At 38.2% G+C, this 12094-nt stretch overlaps 1 protein-coding gene across 5 annotated transcripts in view; it reads left to right on the top strand.

Annotated features, from left to right (window-relative positions):
* RABGAP1L (RAB GTPase activating protein 1 like) overlaps positions 1–12094 on the top strand; it is a 541073-nt gene that overhangs the window by 70567 nt on the left and 458412 nt on the right. The gene's annotated exons all lie outside the window — the stretch shown is intronic.

The following is a 12094-nucleotide window of genomic DNA, read 5'->3' as shown; positions in this document are numbered from 1 at the left end:
TCTCACAAAATACCTGTGATTCAGTGGAACTGAATACATTGTGTACTAATAATACATATGTACTAACATCAGACTTGGAGATCTAATGAGCTAACTCGTGTGTATGACCAAGTGTTTCTTCTTAAATATCCAAAGGAATAGAAAAAATAGGTTAATTGGTTACTAGTGGCCAAATACCTTATAGCTAATCTATCACTTTTGGAATTATTTCAGTGTTAAGACCTGCGTTCACTTCTATGGAGTGAATCCAACAAGTGTTGGCTCAGCACAGGACCAAATACTTGGAAGCCCATTTTATTTTATTTTTTAAATCTACACGTTGGTTGAGGATTTGGCCACTTACTTTGGTACCTAAGGAAGGGTGGCAGATATTTTCTGAAAATCTCTCTCATAATACTCAGACAGGGCTTTTTGTTCTGCTTCACCTCTTGGTTGCATTTTTGGGTTTGCCTACAATTCTTTGTTGCTTATGCACTTTAACTGCTTTTGATGTTGCTTAATGTTTCGAATATGTCGGACAAAATGTAGTACATCCATTGTAGCCTTTTGTGTCTAGTATGTTCCTATTGAAATTTTGGCAGCCATATCTGCTAAAGCCACATTTGCTATACTAACATCTTAAAAATAGAAACAGTGGAGCGTTAGTGTCTCACTTGATTGCTAGTGGGATATGAATCCTTTTCTAATACCTTAATTTCAGATCCAGCAAACTGTGAGTTGGCATTAATGCCCTGATGTGGCCCATTAATTGAAATTCTTGAATCTGTAGGTTTTCCATTTGTTTTCTTCCCTGGAAGTGTCCTACTGTTCAGATCTGGCCAAGGTTTCTTAAAGCCCCTGTTTGATTCTTTCTATTCCCAAGGATTGTTTTGCTTTGTTCTTGGTTAAAGGTTTGATTAGTGCACAAAGTATGTATTGGTGTTTGAATGCTGGTGCTGTTTTTTTGTCTTAAAGAAAACCAGCTTTCTGATGAACTTTTGAGCTTTCTGTTCCATTTCTTCTGGTTCCTGTTTCTCTGAAGCTGTAACAGGTGTGAAGCCTGCCAATTTGTGGTTTGATTCTAAATTAGTCTTAGAAAGTTTTTATTCTTTTCAGCTTGACGTTTTACAACAACATGTCTCCTGCTGGATGGCTAAGCCCATCTTCCTCCAGTTTTGTCTGAATTATGATGTCTGTGCAAAGTCCTATGATCTTGTTCCATTCATACAAAGTTTTTTGATTCTTGAATTTGTGATATGTCTCCTAATTTTATAATTTTTAGTGAACGTTTAATACAATTATTTAGGAAATAATATGTACTGAATGTATTCAAGTAATGATATAATTAGTAGGGCTGTCAAGCAAGTAAAAAAATTAATCATGATTAATCGCACTGTTAAACAATAATAGAATACAATTTAAATGTTTTTGGATGTTTTCTGCATTTTCAAATGTATTGATTTCAATTAGAACACACAATACAAAGTGTACAGTGCTCACTTTATATTTTTGATTGAAAGTATTTGCACTATAAAAAACCCCAAAAGAAATAGTATTTTTCAACTCACCTAATACAAGTACTTCAGTGCAATCTCTTTAGCATGACAGGTGGACTTACAAATGTAGAATTATGTACAAAAAATAACGGCATTAAAAAATAAAACAATGAAATTTTACAGCCTGCAAGTCCACTCAGTCCTACTTCTTGTTCAGCTAATCACTCAGACAAACAAGTTTGGTTAAATTTGCAGGAGATAATGCTGCCCACTTCTTATTTACAATGTTACCTGAAAGCGAGAATAGGCATTTGCATGACACTGTTGTAGCCGGACCTCACAAGATATTTCCGAGCCAGATGTGCTAAAGATTCATATGTCCCTTCAAGCCTCAATCACCATTCCAGGGGACATGCGGGTGGCGGGTTCTGCTCAATAACAATCCAAAGTAGTGCGAACTGACACATGTTCATTTTCATTATCTGAGTCAGATGCTGTCAAGGCTAATTCCCCACTCTGGCACTTCGAGTGCAGAAGGTGGGGCCCACAAGGATTCTAAAAATGAATACTAAAGCTACTCCATGCTTGTATTAAACTTCCAAGGTTACCGCTTTTCTCTGACCTTGGATTGGTAGATGCTGCCACCACCCAAGTGCAGAACCTCTTTGAGAGCCCAGGAAGGCGCATTTGGGAATTCCTTTCTGTGGGATAACCCCCTCCGGGGAAGAGCTGAGAAGTGGGGAGGTGGAAATCAGCTGTTGCCACCAGCTAATTAAACATGTGCACAAACCTCTTAAAAATCCAATTCTGTTCTTAAAAAAGGTAAATTTTATTTTAAAAAAAGGGAAGAAAATACATCTGGGAACTCAGGCTATTGCTATATATTTAAAAGAGCAATTACAGGGATTAAGCACCAAAAATAGCTTCCTTGAGGTCCAGCTTAAAGGTTACAAGCAAAATAAAAGCACTTGGGGTTAGCACAGAGAAATCCACAAGCCATAAAGAAATAAAAGGGATAAACCTAATTGCGTCTTCCTAGACATTTCCTGATCTACTTACATATCTGGGTCTTTAAATGAGTAGTTTCTAGGTATCATACTGATGATTTTTCATACCTGGCCCAAGCATCTTACAGCATAGCTCTGCCCCGTCTGCCTCTCCCCTGGAGAGCAACAACAGACTGACAAAACTGAAGTCTTGTTTCAGTTTTAAAAAGTTCTAGCCTTCTCATTGGCTCTTTTGGCCAGGTGCCCAGTCATTTCCTTTTACCTATGCATAGCAGTGAGACTTTTTAATGCTTTACAGTTAGAGCGATTAGAGAACCGCTACTAAGAGGGATTTCATAGCTGCTGGCTGCCTGGGTATCCATAAAAGGGAGCTATGCTCCCCACTTCCCCCTTCATTTATCACAGATGCCACCAGCAGAAGGTTGTTTTTCTTTTTTGGTGGTTCGGGTTCTGTAGTTTCCGCATCGGTGTTGCTCTTTTAAGGCTTCTGAAGGCATGCTCCACACCTCATCCCTCTCAGATTTTGGAAGGCACTTCAGATTCTTAAACCTTGGGTCGAGTGCTGTAGCTATCTTTAGAAATCTCACATTGGTACCTTCTTTGCATTTTGTGAAATCTGCAGTGAAAGTGTTCTTAAAATGAATGACGTGCTGGGTCCTCATGCGAGACTGCTATAATATGAAATATTTGGCAGAATGCAGGGAAAACATAGCAGGGGACATAGTGTTCTCCCCCAAGAAGTTCAGTCACAAATTTAATTAACGCATTATTTTTTTAATGAGTGTCATCAGCATGGAAGCATATCCTTTGGAATGGTGGTTGTAGGCTCTGAAGTTTTATATTGTTTTGTTTTTGAGTTCAGTTATGTTAAAAAAAAATCTACATTTGTAAATTGCACTTTCAGGACAAAGCGATTGCACTACAGTACTTGTACGAGGTGAAATGAAAAATACCATTTCTTTTGTTTATCATTTTTACAGTGCAAATACTTGTCATAAAAAATAATATACACTTTGATTTCAGTTGCAACACAGAATACAGTATATATGAAAATGTAGAAAAACATCCAAAATATTTAATAAATTTCAATTGGTATTCTATTGTTTAATAGTGCGATTAAAACTGCGATTAATCACAATTAATTTTTTTAGTTAATCGCGTGAGTTAACTGCAATTAATTGACAGCCCTAATAATTAGTAATATGTAGAAGCAAGCCTAAGTATTGTATGAGAATATTTGACAGTGCTCTTAGGTGCTAAGACTCTTCCCTGGAAACTGATGTTTTTTATGTGATTGGTCCACTTTTGGTGTGCGAGATTGGATTCTTTTGGCCACCAATGTCTGGTGGTGGTGTTCCTGCATGCTACGTTTTCTTGCACTCCTCCTCCTTTGCCTGAAGGTGTAAAGAGTGGAGTGGTCCAACAGTCCTTCCATTCCATCTTACCACCTGTGGCAATGAGACAGAATCCTTACACTGTCTGCTTGCTTCCTCCTCCTCCGCACAGCAGCAAGTCTCAGTGACTCTGGCTCGTGGGGCTTGTGCTACATGGCTAAAAGTAGCAGTGTAGATGTTCCCACAGGCTCTGAGACCCACTCTTCTTGCTGGGTTTCAGAGCCTAAGCTCCAGCCGAAGTGGGAACGTCTACACTGCTATATTTAGCTCTGAAGTGTCAGTTAGACTCAGGCTTCGAGACTCGCTGCTGCAGGGTTTTTATTTATTTATGTATTTTGCAGTGTATATGTACCTGGTCCTCTTTTGTTTAGTAGAGGGACTTATTCCTAAGTGATTGTTCAATATATTTCTCCTTCTCTAAATGGACTAAAAAAGCTAGAGGCCCACCTAAAATTGCTCCTCCTGGAGTGCTATGTACAAGCAACTGTGGAAGGATGTAGCTCGAGCTTAGTCCTCCTGTCAGTTCCTCCTCATGAGTGCCACAGTGAGTTGAGATTCCACCTGAGCTCCTGTGTTTCATTGACCAAGAGGCCCCAGTTCTCTGCCTTCATTTTGCTGTCTATGACCTCAGAGAAGGGAAGGAAGGAGCACTGCTCCAGATATGAGCTAAGGTGTAAGGGTATGTCTTCACTACCGGCCGGATCGGCGGGCAGCTATCGATCCAGCGGGGATTGATTTATCGCGTCTAATCTAGATGCAATAAATTGACCCCCGAGTGCTCTCCTGTTGACTCCTGTACTCCAGCTCGGCGAGAGGCGCAGGCAGAGTCGACGGGGGAGAGGCAGCAGTCAACTCGCAATGGTGAAGACACCACAGTAAGTTGATCTAAGTATGTCAACTTCAGCTACGTTATTCACGTAGCTGAAGTTGCATAACTTAGACCGATTTCCCTCCCACCTTGTAGACCAGGCCTAAGTCACCCTCACCTGCTGATTCTTACGTCTCAACTTGCTAGGCACCAGTGTCTGATTTGTCTCTGGCTCACCAATCAAAGGGCAGCCTGACACATGTCTCCTGGTGCCAACAGTAACCTTGTTTGATGTGTTTCCAATTTATTCCTTATGTTTAAACTCTTAAACCATACTGAACTCTTTAAGGGTTGAGCCTCCAGGGTGGTTATAGATAATTTAATTTAGTGGAGGACTGTGACTGACAGAATGAGTGATTGAATTAAAGACATTATTTAATTAAAAAAATTACTTAAAGCAAACAGGAATTAAAATATAACTATACGCTGCATTTATATTCACATTCCAAGAATAAATGATGCATTTTGGGGTGATCAGTCCCTGGACTAGAAGAACTGGTGTATAGACTTTTTTTTTTATGACACCTTGATGGTGGATGAGCATGCTAATCTAAAATTAGCATAATACCCTTTTATAATAAATTATAACAACACCTTAGCATTAAGCCTACCTTGTACTATATCTGTGCTTCCTCTACCACATCAAATCTTCCATACCCGAAAACTCAAATATCTTCTTCTTTATTGGCTATTAATATCAAACATCATTCCAATTACTATTTGCATCATTTCAAATTCTGTGGCTACCAATGTTCCAAAACATCCAAAAATTCCCCTACAACACTTGCTAAATCCAATTAAAACAAAAACATATTTACTTTATGACCCAAGGTTGTGCCTTGTCACTTCTATTAATATCACTATTCGCTCATGTTAACAACTTAACTTTAGCTAGTGTGAATCCTGCTCCCTACTTGCATTTCAACACATTTTGAGTGAGCCTAAGCAAATATTACCCTCATCGTCTACACCATGAAACCCGTGGACTGACCTTGCTGTGGCACAGTCACCTTAGTACTTGATGCATTGGTGCTGTCTCTAGAGCATATATGGACCCCAAATGATTTAGCTGTGGGCCTGATTCAAGATCACCTTCACTGGATAGATTGGTGATGGTGCTGGCTGGATCACCTTAAAACTCAAGCTTTAAGGTCCCCTCAAGAAGCTTGTCTGCACGTAAACATCCTGGAACTCAAAGTCATCTGCCTGGCATGCATGGCGTTTCTACCTTTACTCCAGGGATTCACAGTTCAGATGCTGACGGGACAACATCCTGCCTATGGATTATGTCAGTAGACATGGAAGATTCAGGTCCTCTCCACTTTGTCAGGAAGCCATTTGGCTCTTGATTTTGTATGTTGATCACTCTATCATTCCTGGTCCCCACATCTTCCAAGGATTGAGAACTTGCTAGCAGATTACTTCAGTAGACAGTTCTCAGACAACCATAGGTGGTTAGTCAAGGACATAATGTTTCAGAGCATCTTCTGCAAATGAGGATACCCATAATTAGATCGTTTGCTCTCTATCAGATGGCTTTCTTGTCCCCTGGACACTGGGACCCATGTATACCTTCTACCAACCATCTCCATGATACAGAGGGTCTAGAGGAAGCTGAGGCAAGATGCTGGATTGATGATCATGATGGCCTCAGCATGGGCCAAGCAGTTGCCTATGAACTAATTAATTCATCTCCCAGTTTTCTTCCCCAAGCATTACTCAACCCCAGGGGATTACCATTTTACCTTAACAGGTCAGAATCATTCATGAACACACCTAAACTGCTGGTAGCCTTTGCTGATAGGATATTGCCTGATCTTAATCCTCACGGAGATTATAAAAATGGGTCTCCAAGATTGTATAATGTATAAGAACATATTGGGAGCAAGCCAAGTTACAGCCACCTAGAGCTCAGGCTTTAGAGCCTCTGCTGCCTGTTAGAAGAATGTCCCTATTTCTGAAATTTGTAAAGCAGCTACATGAAGCTTGGTCCACATATTTGCAAGACACTGTACTTTGGTAGAAGTGTCCTGATTAGATGCTCATTTTTGATAGGTCTGTGATATCTACCTCCTAGCACACAGATAACTGCTTGTTAGTAAACAAGAATGAAATCCACACAGTCAGTCAGTTTTCAAGACGTGTTGTCTGCATGGACTCCATGACCCACCCTCCTTCTCTGCTACTGTGGAGTCGTCCTCCTTTGGGATTCTGCATTGGTGAGGGAACAGAAGGGTGCTTGGACCTGCTATGCCCTTGATATCCTTGGACTGGAGGATTGGGGGCGAGGTGTGTGTGTGAGACCATCTGGGGCACAGGAATGGGCTGTTGGCCAAAAGATTCCAGTTTCATGTGTGTGGAGCATATATGCACCAAAAATGGAATTAATGTGGCTAACACATCTGAAAGAACCAGTTACTGTAAGGTAAGTAACTGTTCTTTCATAATAGAGAATACTAACTGCCCTTAACTACAGTGGTGATGGGGGTGGTTGTTATGGTATAATTGAGAAGTTCCTTCTGAATAGTAGCATTAAAAATATTAAAATAAAAAAATCCACCAGGTGGCAGTCTTACCAAAAGAATGCAAATATACCTTCAAGTCTCGTATATAGTGAAAAAGTTGAGGAAAGTATTATATTCTAATCAGTGATTAGTAGGAAAAAGTACCTTGAAGTGATCAAGAGATTCTCACCACAATAATAATAATAATAATAATAATAATAATAATTAAAAAAACTTGAAAAAGACATATCTTTCACTTTCTTCCAGATTTTGTCATAAAATGAAAATTAAACTCTTTAGACAGTTAAAATATAATAAAAAATCTTACCTTTAAACGCGATTGTGTGATTTTTCTGTATCCTGAAACTCCATTCCTACTCTTCGGGAGCTTTTTAAAAAAAAACCAACTAAAAATAGGATTGAAAACAGAATATAGAATAATTTCACCAGTAAATCCACTCTTGCTGTCATCATATAACTTCATTTCTGTACCCAGTAATGATCTATAAGTGGTATCTCAAATATAGCCTTAAAATAGATGGTTGGAGATTATACCACCCTTTCTTTGCTGTGGGAGTTGGGGGCATTATGATAGTCTCTAATTACATAATCACACACTAATTTTTCCAAAGGACCCCTGCCTTATTCATTATGCAGACTGGGTGGAGGAGGGATACAAGAGGGTAGAATTAAGGTTTTATGGGCAACTGTAAATCTGGCATTCCCTACCTTTTGAATGTTTGAATTTGCAACCCTAAAGAACTTATGTATATTCCATTGAAAAACTGTGTGTGTAGAAACACCAAATCGTGAAATATAAAGCTAATTTCTAATTTTAGTATTAAACGATATTTTGTTTATAACCACATAACTCAAAAATGGTTAAACAGATTTTGCTCAGACTTCACAAAAATACTCTTTTTGATTTGAAGCAAGCTATGGAGAATTTCAGCTCTAGAGTTGGAGTCTGGAGTACAACACAAAGGTTTTGTTCTACAGGAATTATGCTCCTTGTGTTGTGTATGAGGCCTTGCAGATACATAGCTGACCCTAGCTGGTGAGTTCTTCACTTTAATGAATTTCAGCAGTATGTTTTGGAAAGGAAGGTAATTAGTGCTCATCTTGTCTTTCTGAGATGGAAACTCAGCTTTTTGCAAAGATCAGAATTTAAACTCCTGGTGAGGAGGGTACATGCGGATAATATATTGTGGAAATTCATACAGCAAATTCTCCTATAGCAGACTATCCTGATCAGCAAAGAGCCAAGTCTCTTTACACCAAGATGGTCGTGTGTATTTTTGTCTTCCTGTATTCCAATTTAATGAAGCTCAGTTTGGGTTCTGTAAGCCTGCATGTGTTAATAGTTTCCTCTTGGGGGTAGTGGATGAAAGTGATTTTAGGTTAATTAATGACTGGCTCATGTGTGATCCTCAGAGTCCTTGCTGCTCCTAGCAACCAGTGACAATTTAAGAATAGTTGTTGCATTAGTGCCTAATTATTTAGTTTTTACAAAAATGAAATTGCCTCTAGCTGATTTCTTTTTTATTGAAACAGTGAAAATGCATATTCTTGGGGAAACATTAGGAATTACTTGTTTCATTCTGTACTTCAAAAACATTAATTTAAGCTCTGCCTATAAAGGGTCACACTTCTTTTTGTTAATCAGAGGGTTTTCCAAGTTTTGATAGTTAGAGAGGCTACAGAATTAATTTCTAATTTCTTTATAGCTGGAGGCTGTGGGGCATCAAAGCATTTGTTTAATTTTTTTTGTAGTTTCATGCAAACTTCAAGATTTGTAAAACATTTGATCTTGGGTAATCTTAAATAAGGATTTGTTAAGAGTATCTTGTTAACTACTTTCAGGAAGTGCAGTAAGAAACCAATGTTATAAAAAGGTTCACCTGCTTTAGAATAATTGACAATTCAAAAGCGCAGTACCTGAAATGCTTATGGATGGATCAATGTTCTAACTGACAGATTACAAGATGGGGTTCTGATTGGAATCTGTTATGGACCACCAGATCAGGCCAGAGAACAGGATAAAGAGCTCCTTTAAGCATCTATTTATAATATGTAGAAAGAAAAATTGCACTATTGTGGAAGATTTCAATCTGTGGACATATGTTGGAGGTCTCATGCTGTCACTAGTAAAAATTCCTTGGAGTTCCTAAAAAATATAGATTTTTCTAACACCAAGTATTACCCCTTACTTGAAGTAATTCTAATAGACTTCCTAAATATTGTGTTTTGTGATTCCAGTTTGGTTGACAAAGGTAACTGCGTTGATATAATATACTTAGACTTCTGTAAGTCATGTGATTTCCCACTGCATAAGCTGATTAAATATAACTCTATAAAATCAGTACAGTACACATTAAATAGATTAAAGATTGGCTAACTGATCTCAAAGTAATTGTAAATGGGGACTTATAATACAAAAGGGGAGTTTCTAGTGGGGTCTCAGAGGGATCTGTTCTTGGGCCCGTGGTAGTTATTACCTTTATTAATGGTCTAGAAGAAAATATATTATTGGTGGTAAAATTTGCAGATGAGACACATTGGCAGAGTGGTATATAATAAAGATAGGTAAGCTCTGTAGAGCGATCTGCATTGCATAGTAAACTGGGCTCACGTGAAAAACATGCATTTTAATACAGCTAAATGCAAGGTTGTGCATCTAGGTATCTAGAATATGGGTCACATTTTTAGGACAGGGGATTATATTTTTGGAAAGCAGTGATTCAGAAAGGGGCCTGACTGTCATGGTGGATAACCAACTGAAAATGAGTTTGCAGTGCAGTGGTGTGGCTAGAAGAGCAAATGTGGGTTTAGACATGGGAAAGTGTTAATACCCCTGTATATGGCATCAGTGAGAACTTTACTGGAATGTTATGTCCAGTTTTGGTGTCTACACTGTATAAAAGATGTTGATAGATTTGGAAAAATTTAAATGATAGAATTTGGATGGTAAGAAGGAATTGGATGCTACAAGATCTTGTTAATGTGATATAGTTTGTCATATTTGGGGCCACTGGCTTCAGTCTTGCTCTGGAGGAGAGTGACTGGTTATTGTTTAGTGAAATGAGTTGTTGATTTTCTCTCTGTACATATTCACATCAAATATTTTAACACTCTTAGCAGAGAGGCTAACCAGAGAATTTGTATAAAGATTGAAATACTCTTTCATTTCTAGAGGCAGTGGGCTCGACTTGACCTCAGTTGCAAATGTAGAGTAATTCCACTCACTTCTGCAGAGAGTCTGATTCACACCAGTGTAATTGAGGTTAGAATCTTGACAAGTATCATTAGGTCATAGTTGCAGAACATCAGCTGGTGCTCATGATTGAAGGACTCAACCTTAACCTTAATTCTGATCTCCTGCATATTATGTTAAAGCCACTGGGTTTACCCATGGATAAGGCATGTTGTATAAGTGGAAATCTGTATTAATTTGAAGATGATCCCAGTTTATTTTCAGGGTGGTCCTGATGCCACTACTTGTTGCATGTAAGCAGAGTGGCGCACTTCCATGTAACCCCATTGTCTTCAGTGGAGCTTTGTGCAGATATAGTTGATGGCCCCCATGCAACAAGTTATGGGATTGGGGCCTAAAGAGGCAACCGGCAGTTCTGAATTGTGTGCCTGTATTTCAGTTTCACTGGTCTCTTCCCTGGTAACCCTATTGCTTTTATGTACTCGCTTGCCTTTTGAAGTCTGTGTTTCTGCTATTGATCTTTTTATGCTGTATAATAATAAAATGTGAAGAGAGAAAATATAATTTTGTATATAAGTTACTACCATGTCTTATTTCTATAATGAAGCAGAAAAAGAAAATCACATGCATAAAATGAACAGGAACAAACCTGGCTAATAGGGTAGTAATCACTTATGTGGAAAAACCTGTGTTTGTAACAGTTTTTAATATAATGATATTCACTCTGCTAATGTAATTGCATTGTTTATTACATCTCTACTCATAACACACCATGCTCACCACAATATTAATTAGTTAGCTGTCAGTCATTTGAAAGCTATGAGACTACTTTTGTGGTATCCTATGAATACTAAATGTCTAAACTGTCTATTCCTTATAATCCCTATTTGTTGTAAAACCTAAATATTCATTGTGAAACAGTCAAACCTTTCTTCCATTAGAGAAAATTAGGCTATTGTGCAAAAGAAAACTGTCAAAAAAAGACTATAAAATATTGTCTGTGCTTTTTATAATTCAACCTGTTACTAATAACGCTGCTCAGATACTTTCTTGATTGTGAGATCTAGTTTCTTAAAAAAATATGCTGTGTAGTATTGCATAACATTTGTCCATTATAAATATGCATACAGCTAACCACTCTATTTGTGATGGAGCAAATTCCAAGGGGAAGGTCTACAGGTGACTTACAAAGGTTTTTTTAAAAACTGGCTTTGTGCCTTTGTTTCCTTATCCTGTATAAAGGAAGCCTGAAAAGATTGTTTAAAAAAGTGCTCTACTTTAATAAAAAAAACAAACCCCCGAGGCATATTAAGTCTGTTTTTTCCAGCTTTTGCTGGAGACTTCTTTGGGATCTTAGAGGAAGAGGTATTTTAATTTATTCTTTTGTAGAAAGATAGCCTTGTGGCTCAAGCACCAGACTGGATTTCAGTGTAGACTCCTTTCTGATCTCGGGCAAGTTACTTAATCTGTCATGGGACAGTAACTCCTCACTTAACATTGTAGTTATGTTCCTGAAAAATGCAACTTTAAGTGAAACGTTGTTAAACAAATCCAATTTTCCCATAAGATTTAATGTAAATGCAGGGGGTTAGGTTCCAAGGAAATTTTTTGGGGGGCAGACAAAAGGTAATA

This window comes from Mauremys mutica, chromosome 8, assembly GCF_020497125.1.
Source record: "Mauremys mutica isolate MM-2020 ecotype Southern chromosome 8, ASM2049712v1, whole genome shotgun sequence".
Lineage (NCBI taxonomy): Eukaryota > Metazoa > Chordata > Testudines > Geoemydidae > Mauremys > Mauremys mutica.
The sequence above is the reverse complement of the archived record's forward strand: the minus strand, read 5'-3'. Positions and strand labels throughout refer to the sequence as shown.